Below are 13,430 nucleotides of genomic sequence, written 5' to 3' on the forward strand. Positions count from 1 at the left end.
CATTCTTGGTCCTGTGTTTCAGTATTACTAACCAGTCTTTGTGTGTGCATGTTTGCTCACTGGTCTCATATTTGAGATGACTCCATTTTTATGGCACCCAGTTATAGCTAAGCTTTAGAGTCATAGCAAAGAGCTATCTGGGGGGCTTTGGCTCAGCACTGTTAACCCAGCAAGAAAACTGCTGTGGGTCTATGACTCATATACAGCCCACATTAGACCCATATATGACTTACATACAGCCCACATTAGACCCATACATTAGACCCATACATTAGACCCATACATTAGAACCATACATTAGACCCATACATTAGACCCATACATTAGAACCATACATTAGACCCATACATTAGACCCATACATTAGAACCATACATTAGACCCATACATTAGACCCATACATTAGACCCATACATTAGGCCCATACATTAGAACCATACATTAGACCCATACATTAGAACCATACATTAAACCCATACATTAGACCCATACATTAGAACCATACATTAGAACCATACATTAGACCCATACATTAGAACCATACATCAGGTCGTTCCACCAATAAGGTGGCTTTTGAGCAGTGGTAGAAAAGGTACCCAAAAGTCAAAACAGAAAATGACTCAAGTAAAAGTGAAAGTCACCCATTAAAATACTACTTGAGTAAAAGTATAAAAGTATTTGGTTTTAAATATACTTCGGTATCAAAAGTAAATGTACTTGCTAAAATGTACATAAGTATCAAAAGTCCACATTTCCAGAAATGTGTCTACAAATGGTATAAAAATGTGTCTTTTATCCGTCCACTGCATCTGCATTGTGACCAGACTTCCTGGTTCCTTACTTTATGCAAATTATTTCAGAGCTATACTTTAAAAATTATATTTATTTTATTTATTGTAAGACACATATTGATGTAATCAGTTAATGGTGCAACCTGTAAATGATTTTAGAGGGTGGAATAATGATGATTTAAGTTGTTTCTTTCTCCAGCTCTGTCTACACTTTGACACTGTGCTAACTAACCTCCAAATGAGCTTCAATGCCATACAACACACCTTCCGTGGCCTCCAACTGCTCTTAAATGCTAGTAAAATCAAATGCATGCTTTTCAACTGTTTGCTGCCCGCACCCGCCCGCCCGACTAGCATCACTACTCTGGATGGTTCTGACCTAGAATATGTGGAACACATACATACAAATACCTAGGTGTCTGGTTAGACTGTAAACTCTCCTTCCAGACTCATATTAAACATCTCCAATCCAAAATCAAATCTAGAATCGGCTTTCTATTACACAACAAACCCTCCTTCACTCATGCCGCCAAACTTACCCTAGTAAAAGTGACTATCCTACCGATCCTCGACTTCGGGGATGTCGTCTACAAAATAGCTTCCAATACTCTACTCAGCAAACTGGGTGCAGTCTATCACAGTGCCATCCGTTTTGTTACCAAAGCCCCTTATACCACCCACCACTTCGACCTGTATGCTCTAGTTGGCTGGCCCTCGCTACATATTCGTCGCCAGACCTACTGGCTCCAGGTCATCTATAAGTCTATGCAAGGTGAAGCTCCGCCTTATCTCAGCTCACTGGTCACGATAACAACACCCACACGTAGCACGCGCTCCAGCAGGTATATCTCACTGATCATCCCCAAAGCCAACACCTCCTTTGGCCACCTTTCCTTCCAGTTCTCTGCTGCCAGTGACTGGAACGAAATGCAAAAATTGCTGATGATAAGGAGACTTATATTTCCCTCACTAACTTTAAACATCAGCTATCTGAGCAGCTAACCGATCGCTGCAGCTGTACATAGTCCATCGGTAAATAGCCCACCCAATCTACCTACCGCAACCCCATATTGTTTTTATTTACTTTTCTGCTCTTTTGCACACCAGTATCTCTATTTGCACATCATCATCTGCTCATTTATCACTCCAGTGTTAATCTACTGAATTGTAATTACTTCGCTACTATGGCCTATTCATTGCCTACCTCCTCACGCCATTTGCACACACTGTATAGACTTTCTTTTTTTCTATTGTGTTATTGACTGTACACTTCTTTATTCCATGTGTTGTTGTATGTTCACACTGCTATGCTTTATCTTGGCCAGGTCGCAGTTGTAAATGAGAACTTGTTCTCAACTAGCCTACCTGGTTAAATAAAGGTGAACTAAAAATAAAAATAAATAGAAAATAGAAACAAATTGTAGGATATAAATAGAATTAAAAAAGATAATCAAATTATTACACCTTTGCTAACAAAAAACACACAAATAAAACTAAATTGCACAAATCATATAACACAAATAGAATAACAGACTTATAAAGGAGATAACCTGATTATTGCATTTCAAACAAGAAACACACACACTAAATTACACAACTAATTGCATTAGTAATTGCATTAGTACTGTACAAAGTTAGAGGTGCACTATTTGATAGATTCCCCTGCTCCCCCTACCTCAGGCTTCCAGTGGTGAGACCTGAGGCCAACCTACAACCCGCCCCCTCTCGTACTTCTGAGCGGGAGACATTCCCAGGCAGTAGCCTGCCCAGCTCACAAACTAGAATCAGGGCGCCCACTCCAATAAAGTTAATTGGAGTGTGAAATGATATCATTCAAGTGACGTACAAATGAGCGATAGAAAACCGATAGCGCAAATGTTGCCATTTGTGACATTGCAAGCCAAAGAACACGATCCCAACCGTGAAGCACGAGGGTGGCATCATCATGTTGTGGAGGTGCTTTGCTGCAGGAGGGACTGGTGCACTTCACAAAATAGATGGCATCAAGGAACAGCAATTGTGTCAGTCGGTATCAGTCAAAGCTTGGTTGCAAATGGGTCTTCCAAATGGACAATGACCCCAAGCATACTTCCAAAGTTGTGGCAAAATGGCATAAGGACAACAAAGTCAATGTATCGGAGTGGCCATCACAAAGCCCTGACCTCAACCCTATAGAACATTTCTGGACAGAACTGAAAAAGCATGTGCGAGCAAGGAGGGCTACAAGCAAGACTCAGTTACGCCAGCTCTGCCAGGAGGAATGGGCTAAAATTCACCCAACTTATTGTGGGAAGCTTGTGGAAGGCTACCTGAAACATTTGACCCAAGTTAAACAATTCAAAGACAATGCTACCAAACACTAATTGAGTGTATGTACACTTCTGACCCACTGGGAATGTGATGAAAGAGATAAAAGCTGAAATAAATAATTCTCTCTACTATTATTCTGACGTTTCACATTCTTAAAATAAAGTGGTGATCCTAACTGACCTAAAACAGGGAATTTGTACTAGGATTAAATGTCAGGAATTGTAAAAAAAAAATAAAAAATAAAAACAATGAGTTTAAGTGTATTTGGTAAATGTGTATGTAAACTTCTGACTTCAACTGTGTGTACCAAATGTCACCATTCGGAATATATATATAGTATATATCTATATATATACTCCGAATAGTGACATTTGCGCCGGTCTCACCAGGTCTCACCAGGTCTCACCACTGGAAGCCCGAGGTAGGGGGAGTGGGGGATTCTATCACATAGTGCACCTCTAACTTTGTACAGTACTAATGCAATCAGTAAGGTCTCAACCTTTAAGTCCTTACTGAAGACTCATCTCTTCAGTGGGTCATATGATTGAGTGTAGTCTGGCCCAGGAGTGGGAAGGTGAACGGAAAGGCTCTGGAGCAACAAACCGCCCTTGCTGTCTCTGCCTGGCTGGTTCCCCTCTTTCCACTGGGATTCTCTGCCTCTAACCCTATTACAGGGGCTGAGTCACTGGCTTACTGGGGCTCTCTCATACCGTCCCTGGAGGGGGTGCGTCACCTGAGTGGGTTGATTCACTGATGTGGTCATCCTGTCTGGGTTGGTGCCCCCCCTTGGGTTGTGCCGTGGCGGAGATCTTTGTGGGCTATACTCAGCCTTGTCTCAGGATGGTAAGTTGGTGGTTGAAGATATCCCTCTAGTGGTGTGGGGGCTGTGCTTTGGAAAAGTGGGTGGGGTTATATCCTTCCTGTTTGGCCCTGTCCGTGGGTGTCCTCGGATGGGGCCACAGTGTCTCCTGACCCCTCCTGTCTCAGCCTCCAGTATTTATTCTGCAGTAGTTTATGTGTCGGGGGGCTAGGGTCAGTTTGTTATATCTGGAGTACTTCTCCTGTCCTATTCGGTGTCCTGTGTGAATTTAAGTGTGCTCTCTCTAATTCTCTCTTTCTCTCTCTCGGAGGACCTGAGCCCTAGGACCATGCCTCAGGACTACCTGACATGATGACTCCTTGCTGCCCCCAGTCCACCTGGCCGTGCTGATGCTCCAGTTTCAACTGTTCTGCCTTATTATTATTTGACCATGCTGGTCATTTATGAACATTTGATCATCTTGGCCATGTTCTGTTATAATCTCCACCCGGCACAGCCAGAAGAGGACTGGCCACCCCACATAGCCTGGTTCCTCTCTAGGTTTCTTCCTAGGTTTTGGCCTTTCTAGGGAGTTTTTCCTAGCCACCGTGCTTCTACACCTGCATTGCTTGCTGTTTGGGGTTTTAGGCTGGGTTTCTGTACAGCACTTTGAGATATCAGCTGATGTACGAAGGGCTGTATAAATAAATTTGATTTGATTTGATTAATGCAATTAGTTGTGCAATTTAGTTTGTGTGTTTTTTGTTTAATTTGTGCTGGTGCCCCATGCCGCCCTGGGCAGCTGCACATGTTGCCTACGCCTAAATCTGCCACTGTAGCTGCGCATGTTATCCAAAATATGATTCCAGCATCCAAACTGTGCAGATTATGGTGCTGAAAACTCAAACAACGAAGTTGAAGCTTCTGCAGTCGGTATGCTTTGCTTATTGGCTGTGGTGCATTGGCACAGAAACCTGCTGGTGGAAAATGGGCAGACCCAGACGACACTGGGGCAATTGTGCACCGCCCTATGGGACTCCCAATCACAGCCGGTTGTGATACAGCCTGGATAATATCAATTATAAATATAGCATAAAAATGTTGAAAATGTCATTTCCACCTATCTGATCATTGTCTGCAGCCGGCTCTGATCTTTATGTAATGCAACAGGCAGGGAGAGTTAGCTGTCGGTGGTGGTCAGCGAAACCTCAACCTTCTCGCCCATAGCCCTGCGTAGCATCAGCTGTGCCTCAAAAGAACGCTGAAGTGGCAAAGTCGATTTCCACGTCTATTAACACAGGGTCAACACACTGACACTGACTCAACTCCAGCCACTTTAATAATAGGAATTGATGGGAAATGATGTAAATATATCACTAGCCACTTTAAACAATGCTACCTTATGTAAATGTTACTTACCCTACATTATTCATCTCATATGCATACGTATATACTGTACTCTATATCATCGACGGTATCCTTATGTAATACATGTATCACTAGCCACTTTATACTATACTATGCCACTTTGTTTACATACTCATCTCATTTGTACATACTGTACCCGATACCATCTACTGTATCTTGCCTATGCTGCTCTGTACCATCACTCATTCATATATCCTTATGTACATATTCTTTATCCCCTTACACTGTGTACAAGACAGTAGTTTTGGAATTGTTAGTTAGATTACTTGTTATTACTGCATTGTCGGAACTAGAAGCACAAGCATTTCGCTACACTCGCATTAACATCTGCTAACCATGTGTATGTGACAAATAAAATTTGATTTGATTTATTTGATTTGGTCCTGACAATTATTTTTATTTGTGGTCGTAAACATTATTTGGAGTTAATTCTATGAGGGGGGAGGGTGTGCAATTGTTTTCCAGAACCAGGAGAGGGTGATATGAAAAACGTTGGGGAGGGGGATCCCTAAGAGCGTCTGCTAAATGACCAAAATGTAAATGTAACCAACTCACCGGATTTTACACTATCATTTGACTAATTTATGTAAAAAAAATACAAAATAAAAAAAGAATAAGAAGAATTTCACCATATTAAAATGAAAGTTCAGTTCACGTAACAGGTTGACCTTAAAATGATGAATCACTAATAAATAATCATCTTCAGACATTGACTCTGTCAAATCAACAAAATACAATGAAGGTGAAATGTTGGAGAAATGTTGGGATTAAGTCAGTTAAAGTCTTCCTAGAAGTCACAGAGGGACACTTTAGAAAGTATTCATTCGTATTAACAATCTGATTTATAAAAGTTTCCATGCAGTCTATATTAAAGGGCACTTCATATAACAGGCCCTTAATATAACAGGCTTTTAAAATTCTATATTTGTGCACAATTTCTATTTTCAATGTCAAAGGGACACAAAAGGCACTCATTTTGTGGAACGACCCAATAGCTACATGGCCCATATACAACCCACACATGGCTTTTCTCTCTTCATCTGCCTCACAATTCCAAACGTTCCAGTGTTTTCTGCATGTCGTCTGTAGGATCAGGGAAGAGCCACTCTGTCCAAGCAAGCGTTAGTTCCCGAGCCAACAGCCTCCCATGGCTGCTCACATCCAGCTCTTATATTACAACTCTCAGTCTCTCGTTGCCCACAGGGATGACAGTGTGTATGCATCGGTTTGCGAATATGTGCCAGTTTGTATGAGCAGTTGAGAGAATAGACAGAACAACAGTACGCCCATCCACACCCATCCCCCAGGAGCTTAGCAGCCTTTGACACACACACAGTATGAAGCATGTTGGGACTCACATAGCTGTGTATGAGTGTGATTACAGAGGCTATTTATGGGCTACTGAGACAGAGGCAGGATTATCAGCTCTCAGGTGACAATCAACCCTGTCTAATCTTTCTATTTTCATCAATATTTACCACACACACAGACATAACACACACGTCATTACACAAATTCTCCCTATTTCCCTCCCAGTGGTTGAGAAAGGCAACCTTAAAGGGATGCCTGTTTGGATGATCCGAAACAGGTTCATTGTTCATTTCTAGAGAACCGGGCCACTTTGAACAGCCCCCACAATGCAACTCCCATCAACACAACTCTTGTGGTGTTGAACTCTAGATCAGCTTCACAATGCATTATGTGAATATGACGACCTTATCCAATCATATCTGGAGATTCAACTCATTCAAGCCGTGTTAGTCACAGTCACTAAACAGAGAGTGTTGTCCTCTGAAGGTTATTATAACACCATAGTACCCTCCAAACTCATCATCAAGCTCGAGACCCTTGGTCTCGACCCCGCCCTGTGCAACTGGGTACTGGACTTCCTGACGGGGCGCCCCCAGGTGGTGAGGGTAGGGAACAACATCTCCACCCCGCTGATCCTCAACACTGGGGCCCCACAAGGGTGCGTTCTGAGCCCTCTCCTGTACTCCCTATTCACCCACGACTGCGTGGCCATGCACGCCTCCAACTCAATCATCAAGTTTGCGGACGACACAACAGTGGTAGGCTTGATTACCAACAACGACGAGACGGCCTACAGGGAGGAGGTGAGGTCCCTCGGAGTGTGGTGTCAGGAAAATAACCTCACTCAACGTCAACAAAACAAAGGAGATGATTGTGGACTTCAGGAAACAGCAGAGGGAGCACCCTCCTATCCACATCGACGGGACAGTAGTGGAGAGGGTCGTAAGTTTTAAGTTCCTCGGCGTACACATCACGGACAAACTGAATTGGTCCACCCACACAGACAGCGTTGTGAAGAAGGCGCAGCAGCACCTCTTCAACCTCAGGAGGCTGAAGAAATTCGGCTTGTCACCAAAAGCACTCACAAACTTCTACAGATGCACGATCGAGAGCATCCTGTCGGGCTGTATCACCGCCTGGTACAGCAACTGCTCCGCCCACAACCGTAAGGCTCTCCAGAGGGTAGTGAGGTTTGCACAACACATCACAGGGGGCAAACTGCCTGCCCACCAGGACACCTACACCACCCGATGTCACAGGAAGACCATAAAGATCATCAAGGACAACAACCACCCGAGCCACTGCCTGTTCACCCCGCTATCATCCAGAAGGCGAGGTCAGTACAGGTGCATCAAAGCAGGGACCGAGAGACTAAAAAACAGCTTCCATCTCAAGGCCATCAGACTGTTAAACAGCCACCACTAACATTGAGTGGCTGCTGCCAACATACTGACTCAACTCCAGCCACTTTAATAATGGAAATGGATGGGAATTGATTGTAAAAATGTATCACTAGCCACTTTAAACAATGCCACTTAATATAATGTTTACATACCCTACATTACTCATCTCATATGTGTATGTATATACTGTATTCTATATCATCTACTGCATCTTGCCATCTTTATGTAATACATGTATCACTAGCCACTTTAAACTATGCCACTTTATGTTTATATACCCTACATTTCTCATCTCATATGTATATACTGTACTCGATACCATCTACTGCATCTTGCCTATGCCGTTCTGTACCATCACTCATTCATATATCTTTATGTACATATTCTTTATCCCTTTACACTTGTGTGTATAAGGTAGTAGTTGTGGAATTGTTAGGTTAGATGACTCGTTGGTTATTACTGCATTGTCGGAACTAGAAGCACAAGCATTTCGCTACACTTGCATTAGCATCTGCTAACCATGCGTATGTGACAAATAAAATTGGATTTGATTTTATTATACTGTTGAAGCCTTTCACCACTTGATGACAGTTATTTTGTAGTTTGCAGACATGGATTAAAGGAACACCTATGTGAGAATCCTGTTCATTGACTACAGCTCAGAGTTCAACACCATAGTGTCCACGAAGCTCATCACTAAGCTAAGGACCCTGGGACTAAACACCTCCCTCTGCAACTGGATCCTGGACTTCCTGACAGGCCGCCGCCAGGTGTAAGGCTAGGCAATAACACGTCTGCCACCCTGATCCTCACCACTGGGGCCCCTCAGGGGTGCGTGCTTAGTCCCCTCCTGTACTCCCTGTTCACCCACAACTGCTTGGTCAAACACGACTCCAACCCCATCATTCAGGTTGCTGACGACACAACAATGGTAGGCCTATAGGGGGGAGGTCAGATACCTGGCAGTGTGGTGCCACGACAACATCCTCTCCCTAAATGTGAGCAAGACAAAGGAGCTGATCGTGGACTACAGGAAAAGGCGGGCCGAACAGGCCCCCATTGACGGGGCTGTAGTGGAGCGGGTCAAGATCTTCAAGTTCCTTGGTGTCCACATCACCAACAAACTATCATGGTCCAACACACCAAGACAGTCATGAAGAGGGCAAGACAACACTTTTTCCCCCTCAGGAGACTGAAAATATTTGGCATGGGTCCCCAGATCTTCAAAATGTTTTGCAGCTGCACCATTGAGAGCATCCTGACCGGTTGCATCACCGCCTGGTACGGCAAATACTCGGCATCTGACCGTAAGGCGCTACAAAGGGTCGTGCATACGGCCCAGAACATCACTGGGGCCAAGCTTCCTGTCATCCAGGAACTATATATACACTCCGGTACCGCTACCGCATGACAAGCGGTACCGGAGTGCCAAGTCTAGGACCAAAAGGCTCCTTAACAGCTTCTACCTCCAAGCCACAAGACTGCTGAACAAATAAACTAATCAAATGGCCACCCGGACTATTTACATTGACCCCCCCCCCCCCCCCCCCCTTTGTTTTTACACTGCTGCTACTCGCTGTTTATTATATATGCATTGTCACTTTACCCCTAACTACTTGTACAAATTACCTCGACTAACCTGTACCGACGCACATCAACTCACTACCAGTACCCCGTGTACAGTTGAAAGCGGGAGTCATTAAAACTCGTTTTTCAACCTCTCCACAAATTTCTTGTTAACAAACTATAGTTTTGGCAGGTCGGTTAGGACATCTACTTTGTACATGACACAAGTCATTTTTCCAACAATTGTTTACAGACAGATTATTTCACTTATAATTCACTGTATCACAATTCCAGTGGGTCAGAAGTTTACATACACTAAGTTGACTGTGCCTTTAAAAACAGCTTGGAAAATTCCAGAAAATTATTTCATGGCTTTAGAAGCTTCTGATAGACAAATTGACATCATTTGAGTCAATTGGAGGTGTACCTGTGGATGTATTTCAAGGCCTACCTTCAAACTCAGTGTCTCCTTGCTTGACATCATGGGAAAATCAACAGAAATCAGCCAAGACCTCAGAAAACAAATTGGAGACCTCCACAAGTCTGGTTCATCCTTGGGAGCAATTTCTAAATGCCTGAAGGTACCACGTTCATCTGTACAAACAATAGTACGTAAGTATAAACACCATGGGACCACGCAGCCATCTTACCGCTCAGGAAGGAGACGCGTTCTGTCTCCTAGAGATGAACGTACTTTGGCGCGAAAAGTGCAAATCAATCCCAGAACAACAGCAAAGGACCTTGTGAAGATGCCTGAGGAAACAGGTACAAAAGTATCCATATCCACAGTAAAACGAGTCCTATATCGACATAACCTAAAAGGCCGCTCAGCAAGGAAGAAGCAACTGCTCCAAAACCGCCATAAAAAAGCCAGACTACGGTTTGCAACTGCACATGGGGACAAAGATCATACTTTTTGGAGTAATGTCCTCTGGTCTGATGAAACAAAAATATAACTATTTGGCCATAATGACCATCGTTATGTTTGGAGGAAAAAGGAGGAGGCTTGTAAGCTGAAGAACACCAATCCAACCGTGAAGCACGGGGGTGGCAGCATCATGTTGGGGAGGTGCTTTGCTGCAGGAGGGACTGGTGCACTTCACAAAATAGATGGCATCATGAGGAAAGACAATTATGTGGATATATTGAAGCAACATCTCAAGACATCAGTCAGGAAGTTAAAGCTTGGTCACAAATGGGTCTTCCAAATGGACAATAACCCCAAGCATACTTCCAAAGTTGTGGCAAAATGGCTTAAGGACAAAAAAGTCAAGGATTTGGAGTGGTCATCACAAAGCCCTGACCTCAATCCTATAGAACATTTGTGGGCAGAACTGAAAAAGCATGTGCGATTAAGGAGGCCTACAAACCTGACTCAGTTACACCAGCTCTGTCAGGAGGAACGGGCCAAAATTCACCCAACCTATTGTGGGAAGCTTGTAGAAGGCTACCTGAAACACTTGACCCAAGTTAAACAATTCAAAGACAATGCTACCAAACACTAATTGAGTGTATGTACACTTCTGACCCACTGGGAATGTTAGTTAAGGAAATAAAAGCTGAATTAAATAATTCTCTCTACTATTATTCTGACATTTCACATTCTTAAAATAAAAAGTGGTGATCCTAACTGACCTAAGACAGGAATTTTTACTCCGATTGAATGTCAGGAATTGTGAAAAACTGAGTTTAAATGTACTTGGCTAAGGTGTATGTAAACTTCCGACTTCAACTATATATAGCCCCGTTATTGTTATTTTATTACTTTAATTTAGTTAGTAAATATTTTCTTAGCTATATTTTCTTAAGACCGCATTGTTGGTTAAGGGCTTTGGGTTTGTGATGATCACACTTCTCCAGCTTGCCAGTGGCCATCAAAGGTAAGCATTTTCCCACCGACCCTGGTGAGAACGACAAGCACGCAGATATGCTTCCCTGAGACAATTTTTGATAGTTTGTGTCGGAATTCTTCAGTTGTGCAAACCCACAGTTTAATCAACTGTCCAGGTGGCTGGTCCCAGATGATCCCACGGGTGAAGAAGCCGGGTGTAGAGGGCACATCAACAGATTATTTTGTACCTTTTATCAGGGAATCGAACCAGCGACCTTTCGTTTCCTGGCCCTAGAGAGGAACCAGGCTCTGAGGCTTGGCCAGTCCTCTTCTGGCTGTGCCAGTGGAGACTATAAGACTACATGGTAGGGGTGTGCTATACATTTTAAATAGTGCCTTAAGTAAGTGTACAAGCCTGTAAATTATGATGTGTGCCAACATGGCCATACACGTATGTGTAAATTTACAGTTGATAGTCAGATTCGATGATACTCTTGATAGGGAAAAAAACAGAAGTGTTTTAATATACCTGTACCTAAATAGATGTTGTCAAATAACTCCCTGCATATTGTCACTGCAAAAAAAACTGCAGATTAGGAGCAGCGCGAGGATGGATGTTTGTGTGTCTGTCCTAACTGCAGGGGGCAGCCAAGTTGGCTGTTACTCAGTCAAATCAAAAATCAAATGAAATCAAATTGTATTTGTCACATGCACCGAACACAACAGGTGTATTTCACTGTAGGGTCATTGTAGGTTTTGGAGGAGAGAAGGCTGCCGAGGTATGGGAAGTGTTCCACATTTTCAAGGGTGTTGAAGGATTTGAGTCTCCTTTAAATCCAAGCCTGTAGGCCTTGGCAAAGGCATCCATGACACACTGGAGGTCTGCTTCGGAGTGTGCTGCAAAGGCATTGTTGTCAGGACACCGAAGCACCATGATGGTGATGGTGAAGACGTTGTTTTTTGACCTTGAACCTGTTGAGGTTGTACTGCCTGCCATTTGTTCGGAACATGATTTTAATTCCCTGGGACAGGTCTTGTGGTGGAAGATGGCAGCAATGAAGACAGCAAACAGGGTGGGCGCGATGATACTGCTCCGTTTGACCCATGTCTCCCCAGTGAAGGGCTCTGACTCAGAGCCGCTATTGCTGAGCACTATGGCAGATGTGTCACATCACGCAGAAGCCTCAGTCTAACACACACGTCTCTGAAAATGTGGACTTTACTTGGCTCCATGTGAGTGGGATCAAAGAGGGAGTTTCACTTTAGGCAGTATTTCATTTGCTCTCACTCTGTCTGTCGGTCTGTCACTATCATACTAGCTTAGTCTATCTGACTTTCTGCCTCTCTCTCTCTCTCTCTATTATAGCTCAGTGATTTTGGGGGCGTGTTTTGAAGGGATGCTGCCCAGGTATAAACAGGATGCAGTAGGACAGTCACAAAGACAGAGAGAGACAGAGACAGAGACAACCACCTCATACAGGTCTGTATCACATACAACATCCTCCTGTTTATTCTGTTCAGTTCCATGGAACTTTATTTATCTCTCTGGAGCATGAGTCTGCAAGCCCCCGTGAACATCAATATGTGTCTATTCATGTGTTTGCATCAGTGTCTTCTGCTGTTTTTTTTACTGTAGCACCAGTGTTACACTAGCGTATACACACCCTTGTGTTGTGTTTCCATAGCTAGGGCTGACAGTGAAGACTTGTGAAGAGCAGAATCAACAATTTCTGCATAATCAGAACAGTTGCTTTGTGAGAAGGTCTTGAAGTTTACGGTTAACAAGTGTTATGTAAATGCAAACTGAAAAGTACCAGTGGCCTGGCTTTATCTCCAAGTGAGAGCTGGTCTGCCGGAGCCATGGCCCAGTGAGACACGGGTGCCGGCCCGCGTAGATGGAAACAGAAAAGTCCTAGCCTTTGGGGTAAAACACTGGGGTAAATTCCTGTATGGAAATGCATAATTTGAGTCTGTAAAAACCTTGGTACTAAT

This window comes from Oncorhynchus mykiss, chromosome 3 (genome assembly GCF_057628025.1).
Source record: "Oncorhynchus mykiss isolate SJ-2025 chromosome 3, ASM5762802v1, whole genome shotgun sequence".
Lineage (NCBI taxonomy): Eukaryota > Metazoa > Chordata > Actinopteri > Salmoniformes > Salmonidae > Oncorhynchus > Oncorhynchus mykiss.